Genomic DNA, 24,992 nt, shown 5'->3' on the forward strand with positions numbered 1-24,992 from the left:
GGAGTTGAAAGCATTTTTTATGTCTAGTGTCGCCACTACACAGTGCCTCTTCGTCCCGCCCTTTCATCTGGTCGTTGCGATCGCTTCCTTGGCTGTTGGTCCCTTGGAACCTTCCTTGACTGACTCACGAAGGTAAGATCCACAATGGAACTTGCCTCTCCTCTAATGAACGTTGGTTTGTCACCCCTGTTGACAAGGACTACGTCAAGTGTGGACATAGCCGCCCCCAGTTGTGCTTCCCCTCGTGCTTTAGTCTCCTTACTGCCCCAGTCAACTGCCCAGGAATTGAAGTCTCCGGCGATTGCCACGAGAGAGTGCTGCTTCGCATCCTCGGTCAGTCGATCTAAGAAATCTGTGAACTCGTCGAGTGAGAGGCTGGGTGGGGCGTAGCAGCTGTAGAAATGGATTCCGTCCAACTGCGCTACCACAAAACCGGCCTCTTTGCTATTGACAACGCTCTGGAACGGGCACTTGCCGCAGGACCAAATAACGGCTTTAGCGGTGCTGTTCATTTCCCAGGGTTGAGTGGCAAGGTGTTTATATGGCTCCGAGATCAGTGCAAGATCGGGCTTCAGCTCGCGCACGGTCTGCATTAGCAGATCGTGTGCGGCCTGACAGTGGTTGAGGTTGAGCTGGAGTACTCTCATTGACGTCTGTTGGTAAGCTTCTGGAGTGCTTCCTTATACGCTGGGCATCTGCCACTGCCAGCGATATGTGCATAGTTCTCGTTGCCACCTCTTCTGGTGCACAGGGCACATTGAGGCTCCTTTTTACTACCTCACACACAGTTTGGATCGATCGACTTCACTCTTGCATTTAGTAGCGAGATGGCCATAGTGCCAGTACTTGAAGCACTTGACCGGTCGCGCAACTCTGAACATACGTCAAACCACCCAACCTATTTTGATTTTGCCGTACTCTCCAAAGATCTTCTTCGCTGCAGTTGCTGCGAGCGTCACTGATGCAGTTTGAGTTCCCCTGAATGCCTTGCGTATAGACTTGACTGCTCCTGGGTCGATTGTATCCTCGTCTCCAGCTGCCGCCTGCAGTGCTTCGAGTACTTCCTCCTTGGTTGTGATTTCGTCGAGGTCTTTGCTCTCGAAATCCTCCTGTGGTGCCTTACTGAGCACTTTTGCATCTTCTCCGAGAAGACCGGCGATGGCTTTATACAGCTGGTGTGCTCCATCTGTTTTCTTCCTCTTCAAGGTGAGTAGCATATCTCCGGTTTTCGTGTGCCAGATCTTATGGACGCAGTCGGCCTGCTCTTGGGGAACTTCCTTCCTTACCCGACGAAGTATGTCGCAGTATCGCTCTTTGTCCTTAGGACGTACTATCAGTGCGTCAGGTCTTGCAGCTGATTTCCAGGATGTCGGTCTCTGCTCCTTTTTCTTCTTCCTCTTCTTGTGAGGTTGCTCTTGAGGCAGCTCACTCTGCTTCTTCTCGTTCTTGTCCTTCTTCCCCTTCTTCCCCTGGACGAGCTTCCAGTCCTGGTTAGCTAGTGGTTTAGTCGGTGTCACCTGCTTGGCAGATAACTACTGCTTCGCCTTTTTCTGCTCCTGACTTGCTGCACCAGGCGAGTCTTTCGACCGTTTCCTCCTCAATGCTTAACGGATTTCTCGATCATGCTTCCCGATGTCCGAGTCCTCCCTGTCCGTATTCTTCGTTGTAGTCTCAGAGTCCATCCGTGGGCGCGGCGGTTTCGGTGTTGGCGTCACTTGTGCCACTTCGGTGGTTCTACCTAGAACTTCATTGCGCAATCTCTCCAACTCCTTGAGTTTCCGAATGCCATTGCATAGGAAAATTGCCTTCATCTTAATTTCCTTGTGGATGTTCATCTTGGACTGGACGAACTCGTGCAGACCGAGGATGAGTGTTTCCATTCGTTTGAATACTTCCACCCATTGCTTGTCATGTTGGGTCTGAGACCCTCCCCCACTTGTAGCATTTGAAGCCAAGTGGTCCACCTGTGACAAAAGTGATGGTTGGCTCCTCCCACAAACCGCGGAGCCGGCATCAGCCACCGGGGCGTTCACCCGATCAGAATCAATGGCGGGATTCTCCCTGTCAGGGATACCCGCATGGGAACTTTGTGTTTTCTCATCACTATTCATTTCTTCTCGAACTGCTTCTTCGTTTGGGATATTTCCCTTAAGCCCCTCCACCATCGCCAAGGTCATGCAGTTCTCAGGAGGGGAGGGGTGTATGTGTGTGTGTGTGTGTTTTTTTTTTCATTTTTTTTTCTGAGGTCTTGGGGCAAATGTACCTAACATGACGGTTACTGCCACCCTGTGTGGGGCCCTCACCCACTAAACCACATGACCCCGGAAATTCGTCGACCTTACTTTCCCTCGCGGCACCACCGTTAAGTATTACTTCGCGGGGGAGGTCTCAGCTATTCGCTATTCCAAATTTTCCACCTAATGTACGTCCCCCTACCCTACTAAGATGTTGTGCGTAGGTAGGAGGTTCCAATAGGTTCTCCGTCTATCCTGCAGCTCTGCGCTCGCGTTCCTCTCTTCTGAGCTACTTCATGACTTCTGCCGCGAAGTTTCTCGTTGCGTCCCAAGTGTTTTTTTTTTTTTTTTTTTATAGAGGTTTGGGAAAATCTTCAAAAGATTCTGGTAAAGTGATGTTAAAAACCAGATCGAGGATTTTTACCCAATAAAAATCCTGTTTTCCTCTTTTTACCTCTAATCGTCTGTTCCCATTTCCCTCGCGGCACCTCCGTGAAGTATTACTTCGCGAGGGGGGTTCTCAGCTGTGTGCTCTTCCACTATTTCCATCCAATGTACGTCCCCCTAACCTGCTAAGATATTGTGTGTGATTAGGAGGTTCCATATAGATTTCTCACCTATACTGCAACCTTGCGCTTGCGTTCCTCGTTTCTGAGCTCCTATATGACTTCCGCCGCGAATTTGCTCGTTGCGTCCCAGGCTGTCTCTGATGACAGCATTGCTTCTACTACATTTTCGGGCGAGACTTTCCTTCCAAGTTCAGTCTCCCAAGTATCCCGGATGTCACTGAAACGGGGGCATGTGAAGAATACGTGCTCCGCGTTCTCGTCCACTTCTGCGCAGGTGGGACACTTCGGGGAATCTTCATGTTTAAATTTATGAAGACCATGAATGGAACATTATGGAGACGGTGTGCTCGGAAGCACCCGTGCCCTGAAAGCATTTGCGAAAGATAATAGTTTATCTCTCCATGATCTCGACTTACCCAGACAGCCACATGCGGGATCAGACGATGGGTCCATCTCCCTTTGGTCGAATCTGTCCACTTCTGCTGCCATCGGCTCAAGCTCTTTCGTCTCTCTTGGATTTCCAGTTCTTCGGGACTCAGCGCTTCTGATCTCTTCCGCTGGTATAGAGATCTTCGCTCCTCAGCTAATAGCTCTATCGGTAACATTCCTGAGATGACGCACACTGAATCCTCAGATACCGTCCGATACGCACTCGCAACTCTGAGAGCACTCAGCCGATAGACAGGTGCAATTTTACGGCGAGCTTCTTGCAGCTGGAGTACGTCAGCCCAAATGGGAATACCATATGTAACCACTGATGTAACCACTGACGACAGCAGCGCTCGTCTCCGTTGTTTAGGACATCCAATGTTGGGCATGAGGCGTGCTAGGGTGGATCTGACCCCAGATGTCTTGGTACCCACGTGCTCCGCTTGCTGCTTGAAGTTGAGTCGGGCATCGATCATCACCCCCAGGTATCGGATGAATGGCTGGGAGGTAATTTCGAAAGACCCGACCTGCAGGGTGATAGTCTCAATTATCTTCCTGCTAGTGATCAGCACGGCTTCTGTCTTATGCTCCGCCAGGTTTAAGCCTGCTGAGTCCATCCAGCGTCGAATCGTCTCGAAGGTCTTGTCGAAGGTAAAATTGATCTCCTCAAGATATTTTCCGACGATGACTACAGCCACGTAATCTACAAATGCGACGAGTTTAGTCTCTCGCGGCAGTTCCAGCTTCAGTAGCCCATCGTACATGATGTTCCACAGTAGGGGACCTAGTACTGAGCCCTGCGGCACCCCTCCCGTAACTCTATACTGCTCGGGACCACCCTCCGTATCATACTTAAGGATCCTCCCGGAAAAATTGCTGTCGACCATCCTTCGTAAGTACCCTGGTACGTTGAATTTCACAAGAGCATCCATAATACAGTCCCATCTGGCTGAGTTAAAGGCATTCTTGATGTCCAGCGTTGCTACTAAACAGTACTTCTTCTTCCCATTTAGCCATCTTTTCCCTGAGATCGCTTCCCTGGCAGTATCGACGACAAGGTTGATGACTTCTAACGTAGATCGACCGTTCCTGAAACCATATTGATTTCCAGCTAGTAGCGGTTCGACTGCTGCTTCTATTCGTTGATGGACTATACGCTCGAGAATCGTGCCAGCGGTATCGAGCATGCAGAGGGGACGATACGATGAGGGTTCGTCCGGTGGTTTCTTCCCTTTTGGAAGCAATACTAACCGCGGCTGCTCCCACATGGCAGAGAAAATGCCTTCCCTGACGCACTCGTTGTAGACGTCCAGGAATAGTTCCGGCATCGCGTGGACAGCTAATTTCAGCGCAACATTGGGGATTCCATCTAAGCCAGGGGCTTTGGTGTTTCCCACTCTATTGCACGCTTCCATCAATTCTTCTCTGGTGATTTGTGGAACCATTAGCACTTCCCCTTGTTGGCTAGTACGATGAAATTCTGATTGTTGCGGGAGCAACACCATTACAATTCTCTTCATCAGCACCGGGCACGTTGGCGACGGCATTGGTTGACTCTCGAGTCGTGTCATCACCACTTTATAAGGTCTACCCCACGGATCGCGTTCCACCTCATCAAGAAGCTCACTCCAAGATTGCTTTTTTACTGAACTTGATAGCTTTGCTGAGTTTCCGACGTGCCTTCTTGTATCTAATGTGCAGCTTCTCAAAGTTCGGCTTCTTCTGGCCACGCTGAGACAACCTCCTGGCTGCGTTACATTCTTGCCGCAGGATTGCGATGGTTTCGTTGCACCAATACACCGGTGGATGCCGGTTTGTGGTCCGCTTCCTGGTCATGGTGGCATCGCATGCTTCTGCTACTCTTTTCATGATGCTTCGCGCCTTTTCAGTTACACTGCTGCCACTGATCGGGCGGTAGTCTAATGCCGCTGAATAAGAGCCAGGATCAAAAGTACTCACTCTCCAGCCAGCGCTGTTCTTCTTCTTGGCCGCTAAGGCTACTCTCTGGTCAGAACATGTCTCCCAGAGAATCGCACGGTGGTCACTCGCAGTGCAAATATCAGTCACTCTCCATGAGCTGTTCCTCTTGGCAAGAGTGGTGCTCACGAAAGTGAGATCCACAATTGAGCTCGCCTCTCCTCTAATGAAGGTCGGTTCATTGCCGCTGTTCAACGAGACCACATCCAACGACACCATAGCTTCCAGTACAGCTTGCCCCTTGGTGTTAGTCTCCATGCTTCTCCAGTCGACTGCCCAGGCATTGAAGTCCCCGGATATTGCCACGGGAAAGTGCTGCTTCTCATCCTCAGTCAGTGCGTCCAGGAAGTCTGTGAACTCATCAATGGAAAGGCTCGGTAGGGCGTAACAGCTGTAGAAGTAGATTCCATCAACTTTCGCTTTCACGAAGCCGTTTTGTATGATGTCACTCGTGGTACTCTGAAATGGTCGGTTCCCACAAGACCAGATTACCGCCTTCTTGGTGCCGTCAATAACCCAGGGTTTAGTATCCAGGTGACGGTATGGCTCTGAGATTATCACGAGATCAACTTTCAGCTCCCGCACCGTTTACATGAGCAGGTCGTGTGCATCCCCACAGTGGTTGAGGTTGAGCTGTAGGACCTTTAAGTTTTTCCTTTTATTATCGCCTTCTATTGATGAGCTCCTGGAGTGCCTCCCTGTATGCTGGGCATCTACTGCTACCAGCAATGTGGGCACAATTCACTGGATTACCATTCTCAGTGCACAAGGCACAATGTGGCTTCTTCTTGCAGTCTTTCGCTTTGTGACCCTTCTCTGCACACTTCACGCAGAGTTCTGATCGATCGACTGTGCTCGTACACTTGGTGGCGAGTTGCCCGTAATGCCAGCACTTAAAGCACTTCAACGGTCTCTTCACTCGTCTTATGCGGCAATTTAGCCAGCCTATCTTGATCTTGCCGTGCTCTCCCAGGATCTTCTTTGCAGTAGATACCGCGAGTACCACTGAGGCAGTCTGGGTACCTCCATAAGCTTTACGAAGGGACTTGATCACATTTGCTTGGATCTCGTGTTCCTCCCCAGCTGCTACTTTTAGGGCTTCGATGACGTCCTCCTTCGATGTGGTTTCGTCAAGATCTTTGATCCCGACATCTTCTTATGGCCGCTTACTCAGCACCTCAGCCTCATCTCCAAGGAGATTGACGATGGCCGTACGCAGCTTAGGTGCTCCGTCAGTCGTCTTCCTGCTAAGGATGATCAGCATATCCCCGGTTGCTGTACGGCGGATCTTATCGACACAACCGACAGCTTCCTCGGAGGGAACATCGTTCTTCACCCGACGAAGTATATCGGAGTACTTCTCCTTGTCCTTGGGGCGTATAATCAGCGCATCAGGTCGCATCACTGATTTCCGAGTAGCCCTCTCCTGTTTCTTTTTCTTTTCCATCTTTTTAAGAGGCAGCTGTGGATGGAGCTGTCCGGCCTGCCTCTTTTTCTCCTTCTTGTTCTTCACCTGCGTCCATCCAGGCTTAGAAAGTGGATCTGAAGTTGCCACCATCTGCGGGGCTGCCTTGCTGGTCAGATCCTGTTGCNTAAGTAAACTGAAAGATGATGACAAGTAGAAGTGTTTAGAAGGCTTGGTAGAAACCAAAGTCCATGAGAAGTGTCGAGNTTCCTCGGAGGGAACATCGTTCTTCACCCGACGAAGTATATCGGAGTACTTCTCCTTGTCCTTGGGGCGTATAATCAGCGCATCAGGTCGCATCACTGATTTCCGAGTAGCCCTCTCCTGTTTCTTTTTCTTTTCCATCTTTTTAAGAGGCAGCTGTGGATGGAGCTGTCCGGCCTGCCTCTTTTTCTCCTTCTTGTTCTTCACCTGCGTCCATCCAGGCTTAGAAAGTGGATCTGAAGTTGCCACCATCTGCGGGGCTGCCTTGCTGGTCAGATCCTGTTGCTTCAGCTTCTTCAAANAACTCATTGCCAAGTACGGCAGTGAACTTGTGTTTGTGGAGAGCCCACCAAAACCAACAGTAATCTGTTTCCGCAACACAGGCATCAACATTTTGGCTAAATTTTATGATGAGGGAATGGCTAAAGATCCGATAGANCGTCCGTAAACGCAACGTGGGTGGTGCTGGTGGAGTTTGCACGGGTTTTATGCTTAAAAAACTAGGAAAATTACTCTTGTGATTACGTTCCTCAAATTTCAAAAAAAAAAAAAATTCCCTTTATTTAAAAAAAAGTCTTTTCCAGGGTTAGCGAAAAACTAAAAAAAAGTTTAAAAAAATGACAATTCAATCAAAAAGAATTTCAATTGTAATAATTTATAAATATAAATATAATAGAAGAAATTTCCATTGAAAAGGATTATCCAACGACCCTGGGGTCTGACTCATCTTTCTAAGATANCTGACGCTATACTACGCGAGGACGTCCGGAGCCAAGTATATGAGACATCATCATACCCACCTCCAGAAGAGCTACTTCAGAATGTCGAAGCAGATATCCCCGAAACTCTGCTTCTACTATTAGATTCTATTTATTTTAAAAATTCAAAAAATCGCGATCCAAAAATGATATTGAAAAGAAATGCCCTCGCTCATGCAATAATAGCCGCTCTTCGTCCAAGATCATTCATTTCATCGATTCTGTTAGCAGTTGGTGTTTATTTCGAGAGAAAGTTTGGTTCCAGAATTCTTGTTGACGTTTTGAATAAACTTGGATTTTGCGAATCATATGCAAATCTCAATTTATATGAAGCTTCAGCTATAATGAGTTATGATAAAAAAATTGACAGTAATGCACTCATTCAACACGTCTTTGATAATGCTGATCATAACGTATGTAGTTTAGACGGAGCAAACACCTTTCATAGCATGGGAGGGATTTGTTGTGTAACACCTAAAGCCGGAGTCAGTACCTAAGGTGTAATAAATAAGTTGAAACGCGTTCCGAAGGCCCATGAACTATCATCAAAATATAACATTCCAGTAGTTTGTTGTGATCGACTGGACAATACGAAAGTTGGCTTGAAATCGATCACGTTTGCTGATGTATCGGAACTTTTACTTGGTGAACGTGATAAATTTCCCGCTGCTTATGCACTCCACATCTGGGCTAAATGCTTAGAAGTCCCAAATGTTCCTAGCTGGAGGGGCTATATGGAAGCGCTCACTCATACCTCTGAATATGAGGTATCTCGAGTATATTGTTTACCGTTCGTGAATTTACCACCATCCCATATGGACACAATAAATACGGTGCTAAATCATGCTCATTTGGAATGCCTTCGGCACAATCAGAAGCACTGTTTTGTGACTTTCGATCAACCACTGTATATCAAGGCAAAGGAAATTCAGGCGGCCAAATCTGATTATTTCGAAGGTGTAATTGTGAGATTAGAGGGCTTTCACTTGCTCATGTCCTACCTTGGAGCTATTGGAACGATCATGGATGGCAGTGGTCTTAAGGAATTACTGGCAACAGTTTACGCCGGTAATACAGTTGATCACATGTTAACTGGACATGCTTTTAGCAGAGCGATTAGAGGCCATCTTCTCGTATATTCAGCACTGGGTACGATTATCTCAAAGAAAACGACTAGTATTGTAGAGGAAGACCGCCTCTGCATGCAGAATTTGCTTGGGGAATTCGATATTCAACCGCCAACATTGGAAGAACTTGAGGGGAATGAACAACTTCAAGAAATTAGCGGCAAGATGCTGGAGATGATGGACACCCTGGCTAACGTTGGACGAACAGCTCGATTGTGGCTTCAATCCTTCTACTCTATCACATTGGTAATGCAGTTCATCGAAGCAGAACGTTCAGGAAATTGGGAGCTCCATCTCCAGTGTCTACGAGATATGCTACCTTTTTTCCATGCTGCTGGTCGTTTAGAATATGCCAAGTCTGCTCAGATGAATCTGCAAGAGATGGCATCACTGAAAGACATCATGAATCCTCAGGAATATGAGAAATTCACTAAACAAGGATATTTTACCATCAGAAGATCTGATCAAAAATGGGGAGGGATTTGGACGGACATGACTATTGAACAAACATTGATGCGAGTCATGAAAACTTCAGGAGGTCTCGCTTAGGGTCGTGGGGTTAACCATGAAGGTGTCCTTGCAAGATGGATTCTAGGCATGCCAGCTGCATTTGAAGTTATAGATTCTTTTGAAAATTTTTGTGGAGTGAGAGCTGAGAGTTCAGAGCAACACACCGACTGGAGACCAACGAGTATAAAACGAGATGCGAAGGATTATGCGAAGTTTGTTGAGTGGTTCGAGACTCATGATCCCTTCGTGTCTGTTGATGGTAATAAGCTCATGTCAATCGCAGATGGTCTCTGCAGTGGAGATGAAATCAACTGCGATAGAGCGATTAAAATAGGAAAGGAAGCTATGAAATCAATGATTGGAGTAAATGCCGCAGATATTAAGCTAAAACGCACATCTCGGGTGAGATCGCTTGCAACTTGTAAACGAGGAATCATGATTGACAATGAGAAAGTCGCCACATACCACACTTTTATTTCAAAGAATCACCGCAGCTACTAAAAATGACAATCAATTAGCAACTGAAGCCTTGAACTACGAGTTAGCTCCTTTTCCTCTTTCATTGTTTGATGAACAAGGCATGATGCGTAAATCCAGCAAATTAAAACTCTACGATGCTTTTTCCTCTCAACCCATCAACTCAATTGATGTACGCGAGTATAGAAATGTAATTGATAGAGGATTTTTGTATCATAAGGTAGCCTGGCCAGCTGGGAGTACGTATGAAGACATTTTAACATTATATGCTAACTATGTCACAAGAAATTATGGGGAAAATTGTATTGTTGTCTTTGATGGCTATGAAAATACCAATATTGGCATCAAGTCTTATGAACGTTTGAGGCGTTCAAAGTGTACGAAAACTCCAGTAGTAATGTTCGAGAAAGATATGACAATAACCATGAATCAAGAGAAATTCCTTTCCAATGATAAAAATAAAAGCAGACTGATCAACTTCTTGAAGGACCACTTGGTTGAAGTACGAATCGAGGTGAAACAAGCTTCTGAAGATGCAAATCGTATGATAGCTATGACTGCAATGGATCAACTGGCTCAACATAAGAAGGTTGCGGTAGTTGGCCAAGATGTCGACTTCCTGGTACTGCTAATTGCCTTGACTCCTGCCGACAAAGACATCAGCTTCATCAAGCAGGGGGTTGGGAAAGTAGCCACTGCAGTGTATTCTACAAAGTATTATAGTCACATGAAAGACATAATCCTCTTCAGTCATGCTTTTACGGGTTGTGACACAACATCTGCTGCTTACCGGAAAGGAAAGAAAAAATTTTTGGACACCTTGGAGAAGAAGAATGGACTTAGCCTTGATGTCCAAGTCTTCAATGATCCTCAGGCTGCTAGAGAAGACATTAAAGAGGCAGGCTATCGATTGATGCTAGCTCTGTATGGCGCCAATCAGAAGGAATCGTCGATCAACGCGTTCCGGTCCCAACGATTTGCTGCCTCTGCTGCACGATTGAAGACAGAAGTGCGTTTAGCACAACTACCACCAACAGCTGCGGCAACTGAGGAACACGTTCGACGCATCTATTTCCAAGTACAGAAGTGGTTGGGGAATGATCTGAATCCGTGCGATTGGGGATGGGAATTAAAGGAAAATATTTATTTCCCCATAATGACTAGAGCTCCAGCAGCACCAGAAAACATACTCAAAATGATTTATGGAACGTGCAAAGGAAACTGTTCCAATCGTTGTGGATGCCGAAAAGCTAGCATGAAGTGTTCAAGCATATGTTCCGGTTGCCATGGAGATTCCTGTCTAAATTCCATGGAGATTGACATCAGCACAGATTCCAATGAAAATTCTCTTAATGGAGATGATGAACTTCTCTTCAACTTCCATTCAACACTCAGTCAACACATCGATAATGTGTCCACTGGGAAGGATGATGATGATGAATTTTTCCCATTTATAGTTTATGATGAAAATTCTGACGATGAAGCTGAAGATGAAAGTGGACCGAGCACAAGCAAAAAACGAAGGATGAATGGTAAATATTTTTCAAAATCATGCTGCTCATGAAAAGTCCATAATTGATTGACTATTAATTAATGAACTATTTTTCTTCTTATTTTACAGAAAGCCAGGATCCAGAATTATGTGACTGAGGGAAGCCCGCACTTTTGGATCTTCATGTATCTATGCTGCCAATACTCTGAATGCTACTAATCCTCCCAGTCATTTTGTTGATCGTGATTGTAATTTTTCAATCAACTACTCACAATATTAATAAATTCAGTTAAGGCCTGTAATAATATTGACTACATAGATTTTTTACGATTAAAAAGTTCTTTTTCTAGACAATAATGATGAACCCTTCTGTTAATAATAATTTAAACAAATAAATCCTCTATTTTTTTAAAAATATTTGTTTTGTTCAAATTTTTTCCACTTGACCTTGATATCACTGTGACGATTGACTCTCATCGCTCATAAATTTAAGACTCAATTTTGAAGCTTGAAATCTTCAATTATGACCCTCAAGGCATTTTTTAAATGCTAATAGACATTTCCAATTTTTAGAAACCGCAATTTTTATACGTATGGCCTTCCATTTGTAAACTGAGAAATATTCTTTTCGATTCTCGTGACCCTGTGCTCAGAATTTCGCGTCCAAATAATTAAAAAAAAAAGGAAATTACACTGTTGTTAAAACTGAGTTGATGATGAATGCACGGAGCGGACGTTTGAATAGTCTGCGCATGGCGCGAATCACGTGACTCGGGGGACTTAAATGGCGGACGCTTTGGCGTTAATTTATTCAAAAGAACTTGTAAAATTTATCGTAAATTAACCGTACATCTCTCGATATAAGTTCCTAACTCTATTCGATAGCAAATTTTATTAGCTACAAAGTAGTATTTTTTTCTTTTTGATTAAATGAGTGACATTGGAGAAATCACGAACAGAAAGTGGCTTGGCACAATTATTCGATTGTTTTTAATTAATTATTAATTAACTGGGAAACTCCGCACATATACGAATGAGAATATTAATAATGGAATTTTTATCTATCGATGGACACCTCCCCGAGCACTGAACGTCAACTGACCATTAAAAAACTATTTTGACTGGACTAAGTTCAGAATATCAAGCATTCCCCCATCCACCACCTGGTGACGCGCCACGCTGCAGGACCTTCCAACCTGCGAAAACTCTCGGAGGGTAAAGGCGTTCCTCGCCGAAAGGATCCGTGGCACGTCCCAAGTGTGTGTGTGTGTGTGTGTGTGTGTATGTGTGTGTATGTGTGGGTGTGTGTTATGTATGTAAACAAAATTTTGCCCGACGATTACTCTTGAACAAATGATATGATTCAATTTTTTTTGCAATCGATGCCTCTTTGCGTAACTTAGAACTCATTAGTTCGTGAGGACGATCGTCTCAGCGGTTCTTCAGTTATTCGCAAAAAACATGCGAAAAAACGCCAAAAATGACGTTTTTTTTCACTTATTTGATCATTTTTCCAGTGGAAATGATCCAATTTGGATTGTTCTCCATACAATCGATGAATCTTCGTATGCAGTAGAACAAAGTGGATTTTTAACGAAATCGACTCAGGCGTTTTCCAGTTATTCTAAAAATGAAACTTTTAGAAATTTGATTTTTAACTTCCCGACCCGAAGGGAGGAAGTTATTGTAATGACCCCAAAAAACGAATGTGGAAATTTCATGGTTTCTCCACGTTTCATGACCCCTATAAACTCTCCCGACCCTTTTTGGAGACCGGTCTGTATGTGCGGATGTGTGTGTGTGTATGTATGTACATAAACAAAATTTTGCCCAACGATCTCTCTCTCGAACAAACGATGCGATTCAATTTTTTTTTTTTTTTTGTAATCAATGCATCTTCTTGGACCTTAGAACTGATTAGATTCTGAAGAACATCGCCTCAGCGGTTCGTTAGATATTACAGTAAAACTAGTAAATCGACGTCGAAAAATGACATTTTTTTACAAATTTTTTTTTTCAATCGACGCATCTCCATGTAACTTAGAACTGATTAGATTGTGAAGACCATCGCCTCTGCGGTTCTTCAGTTATTCGCTACAAATATGTGAAAAAACGTCGAAAATGAGGTTTTTATTCACTATTTCCACTATTTCTCCTAGTTTTAATTGTAATTACCCCGAAAATCGAAAGTGAAAATTTCACGATATCTCCACTTTTCGTGACCCCTAGAATCTTTTTATGACGTTTCCAAAGACATGTCTCTGTGTGTGTATGTATGTCTATGAACAAATTTTGTGCTACGATTTCTCTTAAATAAACGATGAGAATCCAATTTGCTTTATGCCCATTGATGCGCCTCGATGGGACTTAGACCTGATTAAATTATGAACAAAATCGTCTCAGTGGTTCGTAAATTATTTAAATAAAACTTCAAAAAAAACTATCACCGAATTTTTGTGCTACGATTGCACTTGAATAAAAGATGAGAATTAAATTTTCTCTGTGCCCATTGATTCGCCTCAATGAGACTTGGACCTGATTAAATTTTGAGTTGAATCGTTTCGGCGGTTTGTTAGTTATACAGGGTGACAACTAGAAAGTTGCCTAAACTAATCGGTATAACTTTGAAATGAGTGCCAGGAAAAAAAAAGAAAAATACATATGAATTGAGTAAAAATGTCATTTTTATTTGGAATTAGTTTCAGTTAAATCAGACACGTTTAATAGATACTTATTGAGATTTGAAAAAAATTGACAAATTGAGCCAGGAGATAACTATTAATGGTAAATATTTTCGAAGTGATCTCCAATCGAATTTGCACAATATTCAAGCTGTTTTCAGAAACTATGACAAACTTGTTCAATCTGAGGAAAAACCCGAGATCAAATCATCTTTGGTCTCGGGTTTTTCCGCATAAACATTATCTTTCAGGAAGCCCCATAAGAAGAAGTCACACGGGTTCAAATCGAGTGAATAAGGGGGCCATTCCATACCTCCATGCGCAAACTTGGGGTATCCTAATCCGATGACGCGATCACAATACACTTCATAAATGCCTTCAAATACGTCCTTAGTTTTATGCGGTGTAGCACCATCTTGCATAAAATAAAAGTTCTTAATCAATCCTCTTCTTTCAGCCGAAGGGAAAAATTTAGTTTTTAGCATTTCTCGATAACTATTGCCTGTAATGGTCCCTTCTATGAATTCTAAGTGTATTATTTTGATTGAAATAGCTGCCCAAACAGTCACTTTAACAGGGTGTAAAGACTTTGCCTCAGATGAGTGTGGATTTTCGCGACCCCAAAAACGGTAATTTTGTTTATCTACATGTCCATATAAATAAAAGTGAGCTTCGTCTGTGAACATTATGTGATTGATGTCGATCTCATCATTTTCAAATTTCTGTGTCATAATTTTACAAAACTCAATTCTTTTGTTTTTGGAATCTTCTGTGAGCAAATGATGGGTCGTAATTTTGTAAGGGTGTAACTGGAGGAAATTCTTCAATATTAATCTCAGTGTCTCTCGGTTCAGTTTCAAAGTTGCCGCTGCTTTTCGTATCGAATCCGTTGGATTATTCTTGAAGATGTTCTTCGATCTTGGCAATCGTATCTTCTGTTGTAACTGAGTTTAATGTACCAGGAAGATCATGACGACGGTCCTCAAGAGTATAATACTTGATGAAATTATCAATTACTCTGCGAGAGAAAGTAATAAATACTTAAAAGTTTTAGTCAAAAGTGAGGTTATACGATGAAGTCAGATACATTTTTTTTATTCTTACCTTCTGAGGGTGTTTTGACTGGCTACTTTTTTACTTCCAAATTTGGTACGAAAGCCTCTATATGCTTCAGTATAGTTTTTACCTCTAGTATAAAAGCACTCGATAAGATATACTTTTTCTTCGTTTGTAGGTTACTCATTTTGAAGTACACGTAGTGCTTCTTGTAGCGTCTCAATAGAAACTGACAACACTCTAGTATATATCTAATGGACCTAACCTTCCGGGTCTCAGTAGGAAGGGAAGACATGTGGGTATACTTTAGGCAACTTCCCATTTGTCACCCTGTATAACTGAAACTAAAAATAAAAATTCATCGAATTTTTTTTTCCAGTCGATTACCGTGCGAATAATGTTTTTTTCCGGAATCTGGGTAAATTACCCCATTTAGAGTAAGAAAACAATGAGCGATGATCCAAATTTTCAATTGTCAATAATAAGTATTCAGGGGGGACCCCAGTAAAACTTTCAAGTCTGTGATTAGTGACGGGATCCACCGAACAACTTTAGATACATGATGGGTGTGATGAAAGAGTTAGAAAAATGACTGATCCAACCCATTTTGCCCCGTATTTTAACGTAAATCGTAATTTTGCGTGTTTTTACGTGAAAAATGCTCCTTGCACCACAGTTTTCATCCGATCCAGGTTTTCTTTTCTTTAGAATGTACATCTTACTTCAAAGAATAAAATCACGTATACTTTTTGCCTTACGTGTGATAGATCATGAAATGATTAATTTTTTCAATTTACTAATTTCACGCGGTACTGCATGACGTCTAATAAATTGCGCATATTTTTTTATTGAACAAATGTTCATTGTATTTTTTTTATGTACCCTTGTAATCTCCAACAATTTCCAAAAACAATTTTTCAAACATTATGCAGAGATGAGTGAAAATAGTAAATGGAAAAAACCCAATGGATGGAATTTGAATGAGTTTTGTGTAATCGATGCGTCTCCACATAACTTGATTTTCATTGGATTTTGAGCGAAATCGCCTCAGTGGTTGTTGAGTTCTTTAAATAACACTTGCGAATTTTGCAATTAAAAAAAGGGAAAGTTTGAAAATTCTAGAGTGGGTTAACTTTGAAGTTGCAAATTTTTAAGTGGATCAGCTTCGGAGTTGAGAGAATTTTGAAGTGGGTCAAGTAAAGTGGGTTTAACTCAAACTTGATTGAAGTTTGAGTTAACCTAAATTGCAAATGCGTTCTTTGTGAAATCACCCTAAGGGTAATGCCACAATGGATGCAACGCTAACCGCATGCAACGCATGAAATAATTATCCAACTGTTTTCCGAATATTTCTGACAATGACTAGCGTTGCGTATAGTGTGCACTGCATTCACTGTGACTGACCCCAGCGTTTATTAAATCTGCGAAGAAATTTTCTTTCTATGGGTATTTCCTCGGAGAAATGTGAGAAAAAGATTGAATAAATACATAATAAAAAAAACTAATGAAAGAAAAAACAAATGGTCGGGAAGTTATTGGTTCGACCCGTAATGGGTCACACCCAATTCCACCAACCCCTACCGGTCATACCCCAAAGAGGAAACGCGCGAAGGGCGCGACCGGGCCTGATTTTTTTGAATGGCCTCGCACAGGATCAAGTTCACTTGGAAGACCGAGTGGCGGCACCAGGATGTGGAGTTGGATGATTTGGGACTCAGGCGACAATCTCATTGTCGGACTGGGAAATTCCGGACTGGACTTGGACGTTCAGGGAAATAGCGAACGATGATGAAAATTATTTAGATTTTTCCTATTTTATCGACATTTGTTTTTTTTACAAATTCACGCTACTAAATATTATATCACAGGCGTAAAATAATTGTGGAAGTTTTTGTTGGCTCTGATTCGGTACGATTTCAACGTCCAATCAGAGCGGAGAGGCTGTCATAGCGGGCCAATTATTTGGTCGTCTGATTTCGGAGCGTTGTCGCGTGAGTTTGTGATACCGACGACGATCACTTCTCGTTTAGATACTAGACACATCGCTGTGCGAATATTCGTTCCGTCTTGTAATGGCCGATTTTATTTTGGATATTTTTGTCGAGACCCGAGACTCTACTGAGGGCTGTCTCGGACATTTTGGGACGGCTAGATCTACCGTCATCAGGACTTAGTCGATTGGTGAGCGGTGGATTTATTTAGAAAGGTTAAAATTGTCTCACAAGGAGTGAGTTTGGCATTGGAAATTTTGATGGACACTTGGGCCGTGGCATTTGACGCCATTTCAGTTGTTATATTATCAGGCCGCGGTTTACGGGTCCGATTTCTTTTGGTTAATTAAATTGTCCAGTAAATTTCAGTGATTCTAGTGTTTTTAATCGTTGTTTTTGTCGACTCTCATTTCGCTATCGCCGTGTATTCATTAGGTGTGTGACTTAATTTTTACAGATTTTTCAATAAATTTATTTAATATAAAAAAATAGAGCACAACGAACTTAATCTTGGAAATATTGTCCATCATTTTCTATGACCTTGCTGACCATCTCGGGCTATAGGGCCTCTGCCATTGCATCTATCATGCATCAAGTGTTAAAGACTGGCAACCCCGCATACCTGGCTGAACTTTTCGTGGCCTATACCTCCACCAGGCTACGCCGCCAGGTGCTGGCTCAGCAAGCCCTGATTATCCCTAACTATCGGACAGATACTTTCAGGGCTGCCCTGGCTGTTACTGGCCCTGAGATTTGGAACAGAATTCCCGCCTGTTTCAAGGATTTGGTTTTGCCTGCATCCTTTGAGCGCCAACTGAGGAGCTGGATGCTTAAACGCGAAGTGTTGGCATCTTCTTCTTCTTCATCTTCATCATCATCTCCGCCTGAGTGTTTCTCCGCTTCCTGCTGGACTTGCTCTGCACCTAAACTCACCTTTGCCTTTTGTTTTTCATGTTTCCTCTGTGTGTTTCTTTTTGCTTTTACTTTTTCTTCCGTCTGCCCATTATGTACTTTGGTTAATTCTCTAAACAATAAACCCATTATCTTATCTTATCTTACATTGCGCCATCTCTCAGGTAACATTCGAATGCCGTCGCGATAGTAAGTTGCAGGCTTCGAGGCGATAAAGTCATCGACGAATTTACGCACATCGTCCAGCGTTTTAAACTGTTTATCCACCAAGGCGTGCTGCATGCACCGGAACAAGTGATAGTCCGATGGGGCCAAGTCTGGTGAATATGCCGCGTGCGGAAGAACTTTCCATTCCAAGTTTAAGAGGGTTTTCTGAGTCGCGCGAACAACGTGAGGTCGAACATTGTCATACAGCAGTATGCCTTGCCTGCTTCCTTGCCCAGTAAATGGCCTTTTCCGATCAAGTGCTTCGCTCAGTTTTTTCAGTTGTCGGCTGTAGCGTTCCGCAGTCACCGTCTGACCAGTTTTCAGGAGTTCGTAATAAAGCACACCCTTCATGTCCCACCAGATACACAGGAGAATCTTCTTTAAGTGGATGTTCTGTTTCGGCGTCGATGTACTAGATTGTCCGGGATCTACCCACGACTTTTTACGTTTGGGCTCCTCGTAAAAAATACACTTTCATCACCCGTCACAATTCTCCATAAGAAGTCCTTTTTTTGTTGCCCGGCAAGCAGTGAAAGACACGTGTTCACACGTTGACGTAGATTGTGTTCGGTCAACACATGTGGGACCCACCTTCCAAGTTTTTGGATTTTTTCCATTTGACGCAAACGCTTAGAAATAGCTGTTCGGGTGACTCCTAACTGAGCTGTAAGCTCTTGTTGCGTTTGCATTGAGTCTTCCTCCAGTAGAGCTTATAGTTCCGCATCTGTAAACTTTCGAGGCTGTCCAGGATGCGGCTGGTCACTCAGATCGAAATCACCACTTCTAAAACGTTTGTATCAATAAGTACACGTTTCATAAGATACAAGGTCGGCACCAAGAACACTACACATTGATTCCCGTGCTCCAGAAGCATTTTTTCCTTGTTGGAATTCGTATAAAAAGTAGTGCCGAATGTGCTGTTTATCAGTTGTCACAGTAAACTCTGTTATTCTGAAAGGTTATGTAACTTAGATAGACTTGTCGTTCCATGTTCTGAAACCTTTTGTCCAATCCTTTCAAAACTAGAAAAGACCGCGAATATATTTCAATTTTAGATATAAATTTAAGCTCGAAGAATAAATCTGTAACAATTAAGTCACACACTTAATAATATCGATTTTTGAGTATTAAGGATGAATTACACCCTTTCCGCCAAAATTCACGTTTTTTGAATTTTTCTGGCAAATTGTTGATCGGACTGACGTGAAAAAATTTACCGTTTTTGCGTTTTATCATTACTCAATGACTCACCAAATTTCATGATCGTGCGATCGTTTTCCTGAGTTTTTTCTAGAACTTTTCGGAAATTCACAAATCTTTAGAAAAAATGCAGGAAAGTGATTGCACTACCATGAAACTTCGTGAGTCAGTCAATAATGATAAAACGCAAAAACGCTATATTATTTCGCGTCAATCCGATCAATAATTTGCCAGAAAAATGAAAAAAAAAGTGAATTTGGCTGAAAAGATGTCGTACATCCTTAAGACGAATTGTAATTCGCGAGGTCAGTGTGATTAACTCTCGAGATATTCTATTATTTTTCTCGGCCTCTGAAAGCCTAACTTCATCGCATTTAAATTTCGGCATAAACGTTCAGAGACCGTTGAATTATCGTAGGCATTGTCAGATGGATTGTCGCCTTTTTCGGCGCTGGAGCTGTTGTCTTGTGCCGGGTCACCTTTTGTCAGTGGCCGGCTGTGTTGTTTTCGTTTCACAAGGCAATCCCCCTGTCAATAGCTTGTAGTGTCAGATTCTTATTCTCGCCACTTTGGTGGATGCACTGATATTTTGGTATAATAGTAGATTCCTGCACCGCGGTTATCTAGGACTCATTGGTAATTTCGCTAGTTATTTTACCGTTTAACCTTTTTCATGGACTATGGATTAATTGACTGATTTTGACTGTCTTTTAATTGACTAGTGTTTTATCTTTTGACATATCGCGGCTAGGGAATTGTGTTGTATCGAGTTTTCTACTTGTTTATTTATTATTTTGTAATTTGTTTTTGTTTTTTCTTTACGATTAAATATCTAGAATATCGACAATAAGACGGGGTTTTATTCACTATTGTTTGAAAGCAACTAAAAGCCCAGAGAATTCTGGTCAACTAGTTCGGCCTACTTCGAAAATCTCCGGGACCCTTCGGGTCATCAGTCATAAGTGACCGAAACACGCGCGTATCAGTTTAGGCTTAGCCTCTCACCGTATAAGTCTATCTTGCGCAAATCACCTGTAGAAGTCGTATAGTATCAGTACAATTCCGATCAGTACTGGAATAACAGAATGGTTGTGTGAAGCGAACGAGAAGAAATCAAGCAAGAGATATAAAATAAGAGATAAAATTCGTGCTTACCTGAGAATCGAAATAAAACGGTTATTATGAGAGTTATTCTAATGGGTTCAATTCTACCGGAATAATTCCAATCAAATAATTAACTTCTGAATATTGTTTTTTTATAGTTCAATTGATGATTAAAATTAATGAATCTTCAGGGACATAATAATCTGATCCACCGCGTGTGACTCAAAGCAATGATCTCATTACCCATTCATCCACTCATATAACAGTGCTTTTTCAATTAAAGAACCTCATACACCAAATTCGTTATTCTGAAAATCGTTCATTCCCGCCTCAACGTCGTACATAATTTCCTTAATAAATTATCCCAATGAATGTTCAAAAACTTTCGGTCCCCCAACTTCTCTCACCAATGATCCTAATAAATGTTCAAAAACTTATCTGCAATTCCTCCATAAATAATTCAGCTAGATGAATTTGTCAACAACTGCCCAAGCGTATAATAAAACGATGCTCCAACGCGTCCAGAGGAGAAAATTTTGTGTACTCATCTAAGTCAGGATAAAGATCTCCACCATCCGGTCACCTCCAACCGTCAGCGTGGAATCTAGTGGCCTGCTAGATCCAAACCCTCGGAATAATAGGTGCCCTTGGTCAGGAGAGATGAGCGCCGATGAGTCCAACCGTCAACTCAAACCCCAGAGATAGATTTATACGAGACAGCTTGGTGATGTTGACACGTTCAAGGCTCGAGGCAGAAGAGCGACACCGCGCGGGCGACTCGTCAGTGTCCCCAATATTTTGATTTACGTATGATTTTATTTTGACTACCAAAGTCAAACGTGACTTTATTTTAGGGCGCGAATATTCAACTCTCACTTCATTACAGTACATCAACTCAGTTCATTTATTCAGTTTTATAAATTCAGTCTAGAGTCAATCAACGCAGTTAAATGATTATCAGTATAAATTCAGTAAATCAATTAATAACTTTCTAGAGACATTCAACCGTGTATAAAGTGTACATATTTTCAGACTTTGGTGGCTGTTGGCCACCAAGTCTCAACTTTTGGTTATAAGATTTGGTCGCCGAGAGCTGCGTACTTTCGTACCGTTCCGCAGTGGTGCGAAATACGTCACAATGTGGCGGGCAGCGCTTTGGAGAGGAGGATGTGGCTTCTCCAGGTGTCGACGGAGAGCCCTTTCATGGAGCAATAATCATGAAGAGTGGCAAGGATAGCTCGAATTCACTTCCTGCCTGAGGAGGATGCTCTTGAAGAGAGAGAGAAAAGAAGATTTTCAGACAGGAATGAGCTCCTTCAAGGCTTCACTCGTGATGCCGTCCGTTCCTGGGGATTTAGAGCTTTTGAGATGTGCAATGCATATATCAAATTCATGGAGAGAGATCTCCTGGTCCAAGATCTGTACAGTTCAACCTTGATCAAGGAATTTTCTTCACGCCCCGAGAGAAGTGTAGCAGGGCGAGGCACAGTTTCAACTTCGAGTGGCTTGGCTAGGAAATTTTGGACGTCCTTTCTCGGGTTACCAACGATTTTGAGGCCAGAAATGATAACGTTATTTTTCTTCGCGTATCAAGCTCTTCTAATCCATCGTCCAGTTTGACTGAAAAGGCTTACAAGCTAGGCGTTAAGGTTAAAGTTATTAATGGTTAACGCTGATAAACAACATCCTCGGTGATGTTGTTTATAAGCCTTAACCATTCATCAGTATCCGGGGAAATAGCTGTCTAGATAATGTCATTAATGGTGAAATTGCCTGGGTCTGAGGTGTCTTCCACTTGAGCTTTAATTTTAGCCATCTCTTCGTTCAACGTAGTATATTTGGCTTCGATACCTGCCTTGAGGATTGCAATCTCACCTTTGATCTCCATTTTGATTTGCTCAAACTTATTCTCTTGATTAGCAGCTATATCTGTAATCAATTTCATGAGTTACTTAAATCTCTTATTTGCCCGAGAATTCATCTCATACATTTTAGCCCTTATTAAACTGTTTGTGGCCATTTCGCCTGGGTCTTGAATTTTAAGGGAAGATGGGAGGTCTGACTCGAAAGTTGGTTCCAGAGTGAGGAAGGAGGTTTCTGACCCTTCAAGGTCCGAATAAGAAGGTTCGGTATGACTTGGATGGAGGGCAAGAATTCACGGATTTTTGAAACTTTCAGAGTCCTCGGGACTCGGGGGAAATGGTGGATTTATTTGAGTCGTCCCGTTTTCTTTTACTGGAGTCTTGATCTTTCTGTAGAAAGTAATTCAGAGTCGGTGTCGAGGGAGTTGCTGGGTTTTTCCATTTCTCGGCAATAGAATGCATGTCCCTCGAGACAGTCGCTGGTGATACAGTACCAGACAAAACCAAAAAGTTGCTGGCAGTCAAGATGCCAGCTGGCTTATAGGCCGAAGGCCGACGATGTGGTCCCAGTACGAGTTTTGGTGCAGAGATGAAGCTCGTTGGCTTAGGCATCAACAAAATCCGACGCGGCACCCGCTGGACAACGCTGTCCTCAGCAGTAAAACAATAGATTCAGAGCCGTATAAAAAGGAAAACGTTTGTTCCACGTCTGCTCTGGATGTTGAAGATGAAAGTTCATTTCAAACTCGAAACTCTGTCAGTAGGGAGGATTCCTAGTCATCTCCAATAATGAGACGATAAAATCACGAACCAAACTTAAAACACATCTACACAGCATGCCGCCGCACTAGCGCCCCCCCCCCCAACGCTCCTAATGGAAATGTTTATGAATTGTCTTGAAACTAATATTTCGTTTTTCACATTGTAATGTGTAGAATGCACTTTTCTTTAAATCCTTGAATATTTTTTTCCTCCTCGATAATTGTTTTCTTTAATTATCGGACCTTTCAACTTAACCAGGAGAGATTTATCATATGCGTATTTAACGAACTTAATGAAATGTTCAAAATAACGTGGGATATTCATAGTTCCATCGAGTCGCTGAGCCGTTATGGGTTATTATGTTTCTAATTATTGAATGTGAAAGGTTATTTAGGATTGAAAGAATAATTAAATACAGTTTTACTATCGTAAATGTAATTAAGTTTATTCAGCAACGCAACGCGATAACGGTCGAGGCACAAGTGGTACACAGTACGAGTATATCTCATAGAGGCGCAACGGCGCCGTGGCGACACAGTCAGCCACACTGTCGGTAACAAGGAGACTGGCGTAGGGCGCCAACTTCAACACTCCCTCCCGCCATACACAGTATCCTTGAGTCCTCTCCAGTCTTCTTCTCTCCTGGTAATATATTCTCGTTCATCACAAAGTTTCTCATTTGGTAACTTTATCTCGCCTCAGTATTCTCGCCAGGTAATTTCGTCAGTTTAATCTCATCAGTTTTCCATCTCGCCAATTTTATCTCTCCAAGAAGGACTCGCCAAATTAGTTATTTCCTAGACAAACAGAAAGAAAGTAATTTAAATATTTACGTTCATTATTAGGCCCATCAAACGCTTGTGTGTTTCAAACGTCAATGGTTTGGTGAAAACATCAGCTAGCTGATCCCTTGAGCCAATCCAAATGATTTTTATATAAATTTTTTCTTCTCGTATACCCTTTCGGGTCTTTACGATTTGTTCTCTTCCCACCCCCCTCAACCCCCTGTACCGCATTTGCCGAAGGGAGGGAAAACCTCATTGGAGGGAAAAACCTGCCCTGGTACAGTCGTCCTTTTGACGGGACTACCGCTCGGCAGTGAAACTGTGAAATTAGAGCGCTATAAATTTTGACCGCCAGTGCCGGGAAGCGAACCCGGATCATTGGCATACGAGTCTAGCACTCTAACCGCACGGCCACTACCGTCGGTAATGATTTTTATATAATTCTTTTTAACACATTCCTTTACATAATGTAATTTGTTCTCTACAATGTGTCTCAATTTCATTCCTCCATTTGTTTCTGCACTAACAATAGCAGATTTATTATCATACCTTAAGATCATTGGAAAAGGGGGATCAACCAGTATCAGTTTCAAAGAGTTGTGCAACGACATCATTTCTCGACTTGCCTCGTTCATTGCAACATACTCAGCTTCACACGTAGAAAGTGCTACTGTAGTTTGTTTGTGAGTTCGCCAAATGATCGAATCACCAAACAGTCTAATCACAAATCCACAAGTTGTGATTGAATCTTTACAATCAGAAAAACTNACTGGCGTAGGGCGCCAACTTCAACACTCCCTCCCGCCATACACAGTATCCTTGAGTCCTCTCCAGTCTTCTTCTCTCCTGGTAATATATTCTCGTTCATCACAAAGTTTCTCATTTGGTAACTTTATCTCGCCTCAGTATTCTCGCCAGGTAATTTCGTCAGTTTAATCTCATCAGTTTTCCATCTCGCCAATTTTATCTCTCCAAGAAGGACTCGCCAAATTAGTTATTTCCTAGACAAACAGAAAGAAAGTAATTTAAATATTTACGTTCATTATTAGATCCATCAAACGCTTGTGTGTTTCAAACGTCAATGGTTTGGTGAAAACATCAGCTAGCTGATCCCTTGAGCCAATCCAAATGATTTTTATATAAATTTTTTCTTCTCGTATACCCTTTCGGGTCTTTACGATTTGTTCTCT

At 42.6% G+C, this 24,992-nt stretch overlaps 1 protein-coding gene and 1 long non-coding RNA gene across 2 annotated transcripts in view; both read left to right on the forward strand.

The window, feature by feature from the left end:
- Positions 1-24,992, forward strand: part of LOC107040112 (D-2-hydroxyglutarate dehydrogenase, mitochondrial) — a 360,887-nt gene that overhangs the window by 178,986 nt on the left and 156,909 nt on the right. The window lies entirely within an intron of this gene.
- Positions 11,223-11,547, forward strand: LOC107040115. Its single transcript, XR_001460996.1, has 2 exons — positions 11,223-11,282; positions 11,372-11,547. It is a non-coding gene; the product is annotated as an uncharacterized LOC107040115 (long non-coding RNA).

The sequence above is a fragment of the Diachasma alloeum genome, unplaced genomic scaffold (genome assembly GCF_001412515.2).
Source record: "Diachasma alloeum isolate Michigan unplaced genomic scaffold, Dall2.0 Dall_scaffold_00318, whole genome shotgun sequence".
Classification (NCBI taxonomy): domain Eukaryota; kingdom Metazoa; phylum Arthropoda; class Insecta; order Hymenoptera; family Braconidae; genus Diachasma; species Diachasma alloeum.